At 35.0% G+C, this 15031-nt stretch overlaps 1 protein-coding gene across 1 annotated transcript in view; it reads left to right on the top strand.

The window, feature by feature from the left end:
• Positions 1 to 276: 276 nt before the first annotated feature.
• The window catches only part of LOC149067595 (adenylate cyclase type 3-like), a 90080-nt gene continuing 75325 nt past the window's right edge, over positions 277 to 15031 (top strand). Inside the window, exon 1 of the mRNA XM_089252448.1 lies at positions 277 to 595. The gene's annotated coding sequence lies outside the window, so the exon portion shown is untranslated. The remainder of the gene's footprint in view (positions 596 to 15031) is intronic.

The following is a 15031-nucleotide window of genomic DNA, read 5'->3' as shown; positions in this document are numbered from 1 at the left end:
ACTGCGGAACTTGAATTACGTCAGTTTTTTTTTTTATTCCTATATATCCCAAGTGACATCGTTTGTCAAGTTGTGAAGAGAAGAACCTAAAACTCTTACCGCCACTGCCATTACTGCCCTATCCTTATGCCGTTTCCCCCTTCGCTCTCTCGTAATGTCTATATGTTGTGTATACGCCAGTGTTGTTTTTTTTTTTCACATCTTTTTTACCATCGCCAAAGCTTTAGGATCTTCTCCTACTTGGCGTGGCTAATGCCGCTTTCCCGAAATTATTTTAGGAAGCGCTGGCGATGCCGGCAAAATCATCTTTGACTCTCTCTCACTATCTCCTCACACTGTTCTTGTCTCAATGTAAAGTTGTTCAACTCTTCCGCTAGGTAGGCAGGCAACCATCTATCCCATCCCATGTGCGCAGGGAGCGAAATCCGAACGCTCTTAAAACTCGGTAATCATTTCACCGAGTTGATGATTTGGTTGGTTACCTTCGACCAGAAAAGACATACCCCAGACGTTTTAATCCGCAAAACGAGAACTTCGCCGTGTTGTTGCTGTTGTTGTTGCCCCATTACATCGTCGACTCGTTCAGACATTTCGCGTAAGTAATTGAATTTTTCAAAAGCTAAACTAAATTTTCGCCTATAGATAATTACAGATCAATTAGTGTTCTTGCTGTAGTTCGGTTATTGTCTTTGACGTTTGATGCGAGAAATTTCTCATCAAATGTTTTCACGACGCTAAAATTATTCAGAAAGCTTTTCTATGGTTCACCCCCATAAAAACGTATTGAAAACTTTTTTTTTTGAAAAAACGGATGGGTGCTTTTTACTAGCATATTTTTAATAGAAACTATAACATCAATATAGCAATTTAATTAACTAGAGTGTATTTTTTAATTTTCTAAAATGGTTAAGTGAGAGTAAAATGCACGATTTGCTTTGATTTTTGTTATCTATTAAACACAAAACCTTGCTTAACATAGGACTAGGGGCTGCTTAGTCCTTTTCAAACTTGAAATTACCGCACATTACTTTCGTATTGCGTAGTAAAAACGTTGGGTTCTTGGTGGAAAAAACAAAAGGAAAGACGATCTCACGACGGAAATTGGGAAATTTTCAGTGCCTCAGATTATCCGGAAACGAACTTTCGGGGTTCGGATGTTCGAAACTTCACTGTAGCTAAAATTGTTAATAAAGGGTAAAATATACAATGTACCTGGCTTTTAATCACATCTATAAACAGACAAAAATTTGCTTAGAAAAATTGAATAGTTTTTACCTTGAATTTTATTTCCAATCCCATCAATTCACTGTGCTTTTATAAGTCTTTGAACACGTAAATTTTCAGCAACTCTCGAAAAATGACAGCGACAAGGAATTAACTCTTTCTAGATAAAAAAATTATTGTACCTATATGGCCGTATTTTGCACTGAAATTAACTAAAAAAAAGATACTTTTTAAAAATACTAAAAAAAATTGAAAAAATAAATCAGTATAAAATGGGTTTTTCGACCATGTATACTCATATATACACGGGACCATAGAAAGTACAAATCATTTTGAGTGAGTTTTGAATAACTTAATTCACAGAATATTTATGAATATAATGATAATGTACAGCATTATTCGGAATTTCACTATTTTATGAAACATATTATTCTATTATTTACTATGTTACTCATAAATTATTTTTTTATTTATAAAAGTTCGTGGTTTTTAAAATATCTTTGAAGCAATATGTTTATTTTAAAGAAATTAGTTCAGCTGTGCTTTCAAAAAAGGCTGATGTCAAAACTCAAGGCCTCGGCCTCGGAAGAGTTTTCTTATAATGTGTTGGGTTTTTTTTATTATTGTTGGAAATGGGAACAGAGGGCGCTGTTGTTATTATTCACTTTAAGAGTCTTTATTTATCTTTTTAAACCGTTAAAGGAAACAAAGTAGATTAACTTATCCAACTACTTTCCCGTAAAAAGTTTTTTTTGCTGACTTTGTTCATTTGATTTTCCTACAGATGGCGTTTTTTTAACACATTTTGTCATTGACGTTCACAATAATAAAGAAAATATATATCTAAGAAACGACTTTTTTTGAATGTTTTCCTGAAAATCTACGAAATGATTTTTATCGAATTTTCTGCAGAATAAAATTTAATTTCGTTTTATAGTGATGGCATTTCGAAATTGGGGGATTTTATAGATTCTAGATGAGAGACAAAATTTGATTTTCTCACGGAAATATTTCGAAAATATTTCATTTATATATTTCTATGTGGAATTTATATACTGTATGCATATATAAAAATCACTGTCATGTGTTGGATACTATGGTTGATATTGATCTTCATCTTGGCAATAGAAACCAAAACTATCCAGACAGATTCTGTCCGGTCTAGACGTTTTGACAGCCTTAGGTGATTCGCATCTACACCTTTTATATGTGTGTATTTTTAGATGAAGATCCAGAATCGTGTTTTACGATATTGTACGCATATTATTTCTACCGTGAAATACGCATGAAAAGTTTTCGTAATTTAAATTAGTATTTCCAAAACGCCCTGCGAGAATTCGATCATTGATTGAATTAGAATTTTTATAATTGTTAAAATAACTTAAATAAATAAAAAAAATTAGATTATTGTAATTAAAAAACGAAACAAAGGTGAATTATCAAAAAGAGTTACTACTTCAAAAAATTTGAAAATCGAACTCGCTTCTCTTTAAGAAAAAAAATAAATTTAATAAATTTGATTTTTTTTTGTTACACCGATTTAAATGAATGCTCGATTCCGTTCTGGGATGTTGTGAATGTTATGCGATATTATTCAAAGTATAAAATATTCACTGTAAATTTTGAGAACATTAGGCTTTAAATCAAGGGTTTTTAACCTATGGGTCACGACCCAAACTTGTGTCGCAGGGATTCCGTTGATCAATAATCAGGGGCTTTTCCGAGATGGGTCGTACAAATCCATTTACAGCCAGATATTTTTAAGGTATGGGTCATGACCCTAACTTTATTCGTTGAGGCTTCCCAGATGGGTCGTATAAATCCACTTATAGCCAGGGATCCTTGAGCTATGGGTTGCGACCCAAACTTGATTCTCAGGGGACTCTGAGATGGTCCGTACAAATCCACTTACAGTCCTATTATGAATGCACTTATTGCGTCACTAGTTTCACTAATTTCGAAAAACAAGCAGTCCCATGGGTCACGAAGCTGATCTTGTTGTATGTGATTTCGGTTTGAAAAGGTTAAGAACCTCTGCTTTAACGTCTTCGCTCCGGAGCTACACATATCTACCTCATTTTTAACGGTTTTAAATGGCTTTTAATGATTCTTTTTTAAAGTTAAGAGATCTGAGGTACACATATATATCTATACCTCACTCAAATGGTCCTAGTAAAAATGTCGACTTATTTTAATTAATTAATTATTTTTAATGGCTTTTTTGACATCCAATAAATACAAATCAATCAAAAAAAAGTTTTTTAATAGTCAGTTTTGGCTCAGGTGTGAAGAGGTTACGGTCAATCGTGTTCAGCAATATCTCAGTTTCAAAGCCTGCCCAGGGGGTCCAAGCTATGCGTAATCGTATGCTATTCTAAAAAAATTATCTTTCTGAGCACTAAAACTGTAGTATTCATGAATGTTTTAGCATACAGTCATTGTAGAACACACACAGCGATTATCATCTATTAACTCCGTGTGATAGCTCCTGAAATCACTGCTGACGAGCTATATGGAACCTATAAGCCTAAAACAACAGATCGACCCAAATTTGCCGTCACCGCTATACAGTCAAACTCGGTTATAACGACCTCGGATGTAACGACACCTCTGCTGTAACGTCAGTAGTTGGTGGTCACGGATGGTTCCTGCAGGGAGCAGTGTTAATGAGTCTTGGTTATAACGAGACGCACAATGACCTCGGATATAACGGCAGATTTTTGGTCACTTTTGCTTCCATTTTCATGGTATTTTTCCATGAAATTCTCAAAATTAGACCTGATCACATTTACGGAATATTTATTGTTATCTGATACCTAACGATGAATATATAACAATATATAAGACCACCACCAAACCAGAACATGGCTCCCACTCTGTCCCAAGATAGGGATATAAGCGGTTAACGAAGCCACGCTGGAGGAAATATATAAGACCCGTAGTCGGGACATTACCGTATTTTCCCCTTCAAGATCTTTTGTTTTTTATAAAAATGTCCCATTTTTCTTTTCTATTTTCTCAACGAAGCTTGAGAATCTTTATTCGAATTGGAAACGAAGATAATATGCATATGACTGTTTATAAATATGAATAATCATCACAACTATGTGCCATATTTTCAAGCTTTTTTGGTTGCAAGCACTTTAATTCGCCGCAGACTTGCTGTAGTCCCCATATGTACAGCCAAGGGCTGCTTATAAGCTACAATTGGCGATTTCGCAGAAGACATTTTCGGTTAGAATTAGTGATGTCCCATACCCCGTATTTTTTAAAATAAAATACTGTTACTCTAACCGTAATGAAATTTCAGCTTCACATGCATATAATTTGATTGCATCTGATTATATTTTGTCTACTTTAAAAATCTAAATAAGTCAACCTCGGTTGTAACGACACCTCGGTTATAATGAAAAAATTTCACGGAGTATTTTATAACCGCATTTGACTGTACTTTTGTTCAAAGATCCTCATTGCTGACATCACACTTTGATGCATTAATCATAACAGGTAGGTAGCACTGACGCCATACCACTGAAAATACTCACGTCGATGGTTTGTTGCTAGGGTCAGTCTTTGTACAATAAAGACTGACCGCAAACCAGATTCGACTGATATAAAAATTGAAGGTAATAATGGAAAGTAACAAAACGTAAGTTATGTAAACTATTTTCTAATCTTTCACGCAACGTGATTAAATGAAAATGATTTGTATGAAATGTGAGGATGCATATCTGAAACTTACACCGTCCATCATTCAAGACGACGTCCAAGGTAAGTGAAATATTTCCCCTATGAGATTTCATGTATTAAACATTTTTTTACAAGTACAGTAGACTCTCGATAATCCGGCGATTTTTCTTCAAGCTACAGAAGAGGAAAACATGTATGTCTGTGCGTAAAGCTTATTCAGTGCATGCCACTTGATGTGATCACATCGGTATTCGGGTTTTCTGACAACAATAAACAAATGTTAACTATATCCGAAAGACATCCAAAAGCAAATACAATGGCTAAACTTCCAGCTTGATCGAACGGGACTCTTCGGTTTTTCTCTTCCACACAACTGGTTTGCAAAATGTTCAATCTTGCTGTTTACTTTTTCCATATTGTTCTAAAACAAGGTATTTTTTCATTAAGCTAAAATCTTGTGTTTATTAGTATTATTCAGCCTGGAATGAAACCATCGAATTGGATAACTATTAATAACTGATTTTACGAATTATGATAATTTTTTTAATGTACGGAAAGTTCCATAAGAAAGTCTTTCGGCCGAGTAACTGCGAATCTGGTCCGCTGTGAGTAACTGACCAAGAACTGAAGGGAAGGGATTTTCTTTATGCTTTACATTACATCTGTCTCCATTATAGGTGAGCTATTGCAAAAGTAACTTCATGCGTACATGGATTATAGCGAAGACTACTATCCTAATAGCCATTGTGAACCGAATATGGAAACGATTACAGACAAGGAAAGGGTATATCTTTTGATCTCCGGCATAGTCTTGCAAGTTGATAACAATAATTTGTCGAGAAAGAAAGTCTGGTTAAACCTCATCGTCAAATTACTCGAAAAAAAAACTTTTGACGGGAAAAAAATATTGATAACATAAGTCGAAATTCTGATAACTATAAACGAATTTTTCTCCATGTTATGATATTGGTCTGTTCCGTACTTTGTAAAAGTCATAACAATACCCGAATGATGATAATATCCGCTATTCTAATACGCGGCGTCTACTGTATCATTCAAATGGGCTTTTTCAACTAACTTCCAGTAATCCGGCACACCTTGATCTAATTCTAATATGTGCCGGATTAGCGAGAGTCTACTGTGTATGGGCTTTCAAGATTATAATATTTCAACTTTCCCACTGTTTTATTGTTTTACTGCAAAAACAGTAAGTGTTATATTGTGCAAGACATGATAATTTTTCAAGTTCATGGTGGACAACGTATTAAATTGAAGTAACTGACTTTTTTACACGTACTAAATACTTTATTGGCTAAAGTGTCTTGAATCCTTATTATGATACAGCATACTTAGTTTATAAAACTAAGGGTGATTACTTAATTCTCCCCTTGCCGCATTTTACTGGCGAATCGTTGATCCTAGAGACATGCTTTCAACTACAAAAATTATCTAAATAATGTGTAGAACTCAGATACGTCATTCATGGGGCAAGCGGTTTCAGAGTTATTAAAATAAAAAAAATAACTTATTATACAGACGCCTTGTCCTCAAAAACCCTATTACAAATTTGAGAAAATGTGATAAAGAACAGCATAAATAAGGGAAAGAAGCGTTGTCTTTTTAGTTTTTGTAGCTCTTTCCCAACTTTCCTCTCCGATTTTTGAAATCAAATATCTCACTGAATTATGCGCTTAGAAACATGGAAGTTTTCTCTTGTTGGTCTCAAGACAGACAGGGCAACAACTTTCTAATTATTTGGTTTTTGAGGACAGGGTATTATAAGTCCGTATAAAAAGTTAATTTTTTTATTTTAATAACTGTACAATCCCTTATAACATGAAGAATGTATCTGAGTGGTACACGTTATTTGGATAATTTTGCTAACCAGAAGTATGCCTCAATGATCAATGGTTCGTCAATAAAATGTGGCAAGGGGAATTAAGTAATCACTCTGAATGAAAACAAACAGAAGCACAACAATGATATCATTATACAGAGAGAGTACAATGTTTTTATATTTTGAATATTTGGTTGTTAATAGATTAGTTCGTTATGAGAGATGTTTCTTCAAAAAGGAATAAAATTCTACGTTACATATCGATATATGCATATATTTTAAATTATATTAACATATGAAAAATGATCAGAAAAATGCTGTAAGAAAAATTCAGCTGTAATAGTTTAACCCCCCCCCCCGTAAAATAATAATAGGGAATACAAAACTCAAACTTTTATACTGCCCTGAATCAAAAATATGTAACCTAGCAAAATATGTGCCTCTTTTTATTGTATTAAAACAAATTTGTTCAACATTTGAATGAAAAATCGCCGAGATATCGATAGCTGAAAACTTTCACTTTGCCCCTTTTTACGAATATCTCCATGTTCCTTCAAGACGTATTCTAATCATTTAAGAGACAAATACAAATACAACGCCACAACAGGCAAAATGCCCAACGAGGTGGCTGATAAAAAGATGCCCATAAAATTATGGATGTCATATATTTCAAAAATACAGAAACCCAATTAAAAATGCAATTAACACAAATTATAAACAATATATACACATGATAAAATATTATACAACGCCCATAAAGAATACTTATGGTTGTCTTATTCTAAGTATGGATAGCTTCTCGATTTACCCCACCATGATCATCGAATTTCTTTTTAAACGTGTCAATTACGTTAGAATTTACTACCCCCGGGGGTAAGCTATTCCACTTATTAACAATCCTATTAGAGAAAAATTCCCTGCGACACCATAACCTCGCATCGTCTCTTACCAATCGATACTGGTGTCCCCTTGTAAAAACAGTCGATTGGCGGTGTACTAAAAGTTCATGGTCCATCCTATTCATCGCATTGAAAATTTTGAACACTTCGATCATATCTCCTCCACACCTGCGTTCATCCAATGTAAACATATTCAAAAAATGAAGTCTCTCTTCATAACTCAAGCCCTGTGTGCCAATAAGGACACGCGTAGCTCTTCTCTGCACCCCTTCAACCAAGTCTATGTCCCTCTGTAGCTATGGTCTCCAAAACCTTACAGCATACTCCAGTCCAGGACGAACTAAGCCTCGAAAAAGCGGAGGAATGACTTTAGGAGAACGCGAAGAGACCTTTTTGAAAATGAGACCAAGATTCGCTTTTTTGACCACCGCTGAGCAATGTTCAGAAAACCTAAGTCGCTCGTCAATGAGAATTCCCAAATCTGTGACCCTAGTTGCATCCGGGATAGTGACACCATTCAACTCGTAAAAGAACCGTGGGTTGTTCGAACCAAAATGAGCGACCATGCACTTATCAACGCTAAACGTCATGCTCCATTCATTTGCCCATGCTGCAATCCTGTTTAAGTTGGTCTGGAGCAACTCCCTATCGCTTTCATTCCCGATTACCCCCATTAGCTTCACATCATCTGCGAATTTGCTAGTAATCCTATCGATACCCTGATCGAGTTTATCTATAAAAAGTGAAAAAAGTATGGGGCCAAGGACACTTCCCTGAGGAACTCCACTTGTGACGTCTGTCCAACCAGAGAATTCACCGTTCACCATAACTCGTTGCGACCTATCTCTTAACCACGATTCTATCCAATTCAGCAAGTTGCCCCCAATTCCAATCTCGTGTAAACGCTTCAAGAGTTTGCCATGTTGGACCCGATCGAATGCCTTCTGGAAATCAAGGTAAACGACGTCGACATTTTTGCTCTTACCCAAAGCCTTAGTCACGTGATCATAGAAGCAAAGGAGGTTAGTTACACAAATTAGGAATTATGATCATCGATGTCTCAGAAAATTTCTACTCAAATATTATGAAGTAAATTTGCTTCGGTGCAATAAAAAAATACAAGTTTCACTAATGTACATATTTTTTTATTACGAGCGATGTAAATTTTTTTACATTTGTTTCAATTAGCATTTTGTGGATTTTTCACTATCTTAGCTGAGTTTTTCTCTTTTGATGAAGAGCTGATCATTTTTGACATTTTTCTTCAATTATAGAATCAACAGAAGAATTTTCATTCATTTTGAATACTCTTCTTGAAACACTCTGTATTTGGTTTATGAAATGAAAACGGCTCAAAAAATTCAGCAAACAGATATTTTACAAAAACCTTTTACGTGTCATAAAATGACATTAAATAGAGATCTTCGACTCCACAAGGTGCACAAACCTGAATAAACATATTTGTAAAATACAAGATATACGGAAGACTGGATGTTGTGAAAATATTTATTATTTGAGATGTTTATTTTTTAAGGAAGGAAAAAACTCATCTTTGTCTCTACCGGGAGTCGAACCCGGGTCCCTGGATTGCCGGACGAGTGCTCTGACCACTAAGCTACAGAGGAGATAGAGATTTTCCTTCGCTAGAGCGTATATGTGCCGAACGGAACCGTGCAATGGACGGTGAACCGATCAGCTAATAGCTCATGGACGACGAGCCACCAGATGGCTATGTATATGACATGAATGTCGCTCTCCACTTGTTAATACAAGATATACGGAAGACTGGATTAACATCTCAAATAATAAATATCTTCACAACATCCAGTCTTCCGTATATCTTGTATTAACAAGTGGAGAGCGACATTTATGTCATATATTTGTAAAAATTCATTAATTGAATTTCTGAATTTTAAACAATAAATTCATTCGGCGTAGGATCTTCACGAAAGTATAGTAGAGGGAGAATTCAGAAGTTATACATGACGGATATAAACATTCGATATACGAAATTTTCATGAAGTAACTTTCAAGAACACATTGAGCTCAAAGTCGAGGTACAGCTGTACAGATTTTTTGGTGCAAATTGTGTTTATTTTATCGTAACAATTTTGTTTCGTTTTTCCAAGAACTGCCTTTTTGATGCAGGGGTTTCACCGTAAAATTCCAAAAAGAATGTAAGTTTAATGGCCTAATCAATGGCCTATTTCAAAATGCCTGTAAAATATGGAAAATGATCAGCAAAGAGAGAAAAACACTTAAGATGAAAAAACTCTAAACCCTCTAAAGATGGTCATTAGCAGAAATTAAAAGTTTCATGCGTACACTTTTGTTATTTTCGAAAAGTTTTTCGATTAGTAAACCAAGGGCATCTCTATTATACCGAAAGAAATTTACCCGTTGTAATTTGAAGAAAATGCAATATCAGTGCTTGAGATTCTTGATTTTTTTCTCCTTCTCGCGTCTTTTCAAAGTGTTGAATTATTTTGAGACGCTTATTTTAACAATAAAAACTGGTAAAATCCAAGAACTTCAGTCACTGATATCTTAGCGAAATTTCATGTATAGTACATTCAGGTAATATAGAATACCACTTATATTTTTTCGACTATTCCAATGGGAAATATGGTAGAAACCTGAAACCATGTATTTCTATAATATTTGGTTTCTTGACTTTGCATTGACAAGTTTATCGTATTTAAAAATAAATATTACAACTAACTCATTTTCGTAAATTAATATGGAATAGGGAGTTCCAAATGAAGCAAACTAATTCGAATTGATAAAAAACAAGATTTTATGAGTCTATGACAATGAAAAATAAAAATTTTATCGTTTGTTTTTGTAGTTGATGATGCGTGGTGTCATAGTCTATTCACAAGAGTCACAAATGCAATCTTCCTATTCTGCCCCAAAACAGCCAAGGTGGCCCCACAGACAACAAGACGCACACATTATTTCTAGACCTTTCCTCTTCTCTGCTACAAAGCTGGGCTGGAAGAGATCTCGGCAACGGGATAAGTCCAGTGGCAAAGTTCTGGCGTTCATTCTCATTCAGACCTTTCCTCTTCTATCTTACTGAACTTTTCATCTTGAAGAGATATTTTAGCCCAACTCGAATGATACTTATAGCATTCCACTTTACCCGACACACCATCTGTGAAAAAATACCGTTCCATATAACTGGAGAGAATTTCTGGTTAAAAATGAACACAACACAATAAAATACAACATTTGTGATGCACATTGTGCTTAATAAAAGATATACAGAAAAAAAAAAAATCTGTATATCTTGTATTAACAAGTGTGGAGAGTATATCTTTCTCTAAATCATTATGCTTAGTTTCAAATTTTTTGGCGCATTTCCAATGATTAATAAACACTTTTTGAAAACTTGCCCAAGTAAATTTCTGGAAGTGGGGAAACAAATATTCTCCTAATAGCAGCCGTAATGATGGTGACAACCGAGCGACACTGACTCTATAGCATCATCGGGAAATTTTGAAGTTGTTTACCACTGTTCGACTTGAAGGCCATACCTGAAGAAAGAGAAAACCTGGTATATTCCATATTACCCGAATTGTAATGTGTAATACGGGGATATAATTCATAGTATAAAAAATGAATTAATGTGTTTAGAAATCCAGGTATTCAAGAGATAATACATCGCATGCTGAGTACTGTGAAGTGTATTGTTTTATTTTGAAGATTTGGAGTACACTTAGCGTGAGATCTGAATCGACTTGAAGGTATGTGTGGTACTCAATATATATATATATATATCTATTTTTTTCTCTATCTCTCATATACACATTTTTCAGGCATTGGCAAAAAATGCTTGTTCTTAATTTGTAAATATTTAACTGCAAATCGATGAGATTTACTGCAGCAAACGTATGTATTTGAAAAAGTTTATTATTTATCAATGTATAAATTTCTTACTTCACTATTTATTGTAACCCATTATGACATCTAGAGTATTATTTTCCGAAGAAATGCCGAGAAAAACAAAACTGAACAATTTGATCAGAAATTTCGGAGGTCGGAATTTCCATTGTCCGTTTTCAAGATGTATAGAAGCTTAAAAGTTCACTATAATAAAAGTCTCATCTTCTAAAGGCACCGGTTTCTTTCAAGCTTTAGATAAATTCCTCGAACGATTTGAGCTGCGTGAAAAGCTTTTCTAATCGTCAAGGTTTTCACTGAGTACTACGATTCTGTGTGCGACCCACTTCACTATCTTCTCGTAGGATGGGATGCGTTCCACCATTTTGAGTGCATGACATAACGTTAAATGAAAGCTTACGTAAGAGCCTCGAGCTATACAAAAATATTTTTCCAAAAAGCATAACTGCTCTGCTGCGCTTATTCCGCAAAATATCGCTGTCCTTCACTAAAATAAAATTGCTGGCGGAGATAACTATAATGACGTTTAAAATGTTTTGATAATGAGAAAAATACTATCTAATTATATTTCAAGTATTCTTCTTATTCTAATTGAATTATAGGGATTCTCAAAACATTGAACTTCCAGTTTAAATTTTTCAACGTAGTGTACGAAAAAAAGTATTGTCGGTATTTGTGATTATTATTATTGGTAATGGAACATATAAAATAATTCTAAATATATGGAAGAAAATGTTTCATGTCATTAAAATAATTTTGATCCCCGTAGTGTTCATTTACCTTATGAAGAATGTAATTAATGTACAGCCATGTACGAGGTGTCCATAATGAAACTGAAATTATTAAAAACCTCTGTTGCTCGATTTAATAACCAGAGTGTTAAAGAATTCCTCGCTAAAAAAGACATAATATGAAGTAGGCTGACCATAGTTCCCGTAGAAAAATACCGAAGACCTCATGCTGAAAGGAACTGGCCCAGCACCTGGGCGGACCAGTGTGACACGAAGGGCTCACCCGAGTCAACAAGCCAACGAAGGAACACGTGTGGTCCAGGACCTGGCGTCCGGCCACAGAGAACAACAAAGGGCTCAATAGAGCTACAAAGACATCATAAGAGCTCATGGACATAAATTTGTATAATAGAAATATTTAAATCTGTATATATGCCTTTTCTTTTTCTTTTTTTAAATAATGTGTTTATATGCATGTAAGGTATTTTACCCGACACTGCTCATCGCCCTCATCCGGGGCAATAGCTAAAATTGACAATGGTCGATAGAGCCTGGGCGGTGCACGGTATGAAATGTAGAAAAATACCTGAGATTTTTTTGAAATCTCAAATACGGGAAAATACAGGAAATTGCCAATCACCACCAGAAATGACGCCAAAGGTGAGCAATGCTGCTAATTGCATAACTAAAATCACTGAAAAATCGCCAAAGGCAGGAAATGAAGCAATACTGCAAATCTCAGTGGATTAAAATGAGTTATGCAAAAAAAAAAAAAAAGAGTTTTAAATGACAAATATGCGAGATGAACATTCATATTCATACGATCATAAATATCATAATATGATTTATAAGTTGGAAAAATAATTTTATTCCTTGACTTCAGTGAAGAAGAAGAATTCACGTAATCTCTAGATACACCCCTGACCCACCCTATTGAGTATGCAGGTAACTTTCGTAAATCGGACGCCACCATCCTGCTCAGCAGATGCTCTGGCAGGGCGAAACTAAAATAAGTCCCGAGTCGGGTGCCGGTGGAGAGTGATTCGAGGGGGAGGTGCCGCCCGCCTTAATGCCCGTCGTGTGGTTTTTGACTATGGCTACAGAGCCAAAGTCGCTGACCCCAGGGCTTAGTGCAACCCCCTTTACAGGAACAGTACCCCTCTAACAGAATTTCTTTTATCAGCTAATCAATTAAAATATTTTGCAGCGAATAAATCTTCAAAAGCGCATTTTTTTTTGTTGATACTGAAAACGTCAATTTAGAAAAGTTGCCAACAGTAGCATAAATTTGATGGCACGTGATGATAATTTTGACTGTCGATTTAAAGATAATTTCTCTACAAAGATATTTTTTCTTGATTCGGTATCGTTATGTATATCGAGGTGTTACTGTATTTTATGCAGAACTTGAAATACCAGATCATGCGATCAATTCCTTAATCTGTATTATCCGGGATCTGTTTTTTCTTTATATAGCAAGTACTGTACATGTTCTTTCATCACATTTCTTTTACTCCCTCACTGTTGTTCTATTAAATCTCTGAAGAAAGTATCCTCAAAGCCGAAACTTCCACATCCTTTACCTATTCAGTAAAGATCATAGACTATATTTGTCTTGTTTACCCTGTCACCCCGGCAGCAAATTTTTAAACTGTCTCACCAGCTAGTAGCAACCATATAGTTTTGTCATTTTATAGTATTAGCCTCTCTTTGTCCTCCTATTTACAAATGTTTCCAACCTCTGATAGTGTCATACATGAACAGAAAACCCTATTGATCCGAAAAGGTATTTATGTTGATGTATAAAGATTATTAGGTTATACAAAAAGAACTACTAGCTCTAAATGTACTAGGAAGAAAAAAAAACGTACAAAAACTAGTTTTTTTAAACTCTACAAGAAAGTGGCCGCGGACCACATACAGAGGTGGCCGCAGAATAGGGGTGATTTTTGTATTATGTCGCTCCGAGGAAAACTGGCCGTCTAGGGGAGTGCCACTGTAACTGAAAAATCACCAATGACGGAAATGAAGCACTGCTGCAAATCGTAGTAGATTGAAATGTATTCCGCGAAAAAAAAGTTTAACGTGACAAATATGTGATGAATATTGATATCCGTAATTGTCATAGTATAATTAATAACTTGGTAAAATAATTTTAATTCTTGATTTCAATTAGGAATGAATATTCAAGTAGATTTCACTGATAACACGGTCATTTTTATGAAAAAAAGCAGGACGATTAAAAATACGGGAATGTCCCGAGAATTGGATCATGTGGTTACTCTAATTATGGTCACCCTGTACGAGATATCATCTGTATGTTCTGAGAAGAAATTAATTTATTGTGACACCAATGTTTCATATAATAATTACGTATATATCTTTAAGAACCTCTATTTTAGGAATTCGCAGTGGTGTCTTAATGCATGGGTTCACCCGGGCACGGCTCGGGGGCCTCAAAATCAGAAAGGGCTTCACAAAAATGTGAGATTTGATTGAAATTTTCGAAGAAATGCCAGGTAGGGCCTCAGAAAAATCACTTGGCCCGGGGGAATATAATGCTCTTAAGACAGCCTTGGGAATTCAAATGCTATTTACAAACGGTCCCAAACAAGAACAAATTCTACGGCAAATAATATCAATTAGTGCTTTTAATTTTTTTCATGACTTCATATAATTAAAATCTCGATTGATAAAAGCTAGTTGTTGGACATGTCGAGACAGTCCTTGACAATGTATGAATG

This window comes from Pholcus phalangioides, unplaced genomic scaffold (genome assembly GCF_987345545.1).
Source record: "Pholcus phalangioides strain wild (caught in Gottingen) unplaced genomic scaffold, Ppha-v1.0 ptg000029l_1, whole genome shotgun sequence".
Lineage (NCBI taxonomy): Eukaryota > Metazoa > Arthropoda > Arachnida > Araneae > Pholcidae > Pholcus > Pholcus phalangioides.
This window is presented reverse-complemented; position numbering and strand designations above follow the sequence as displayed.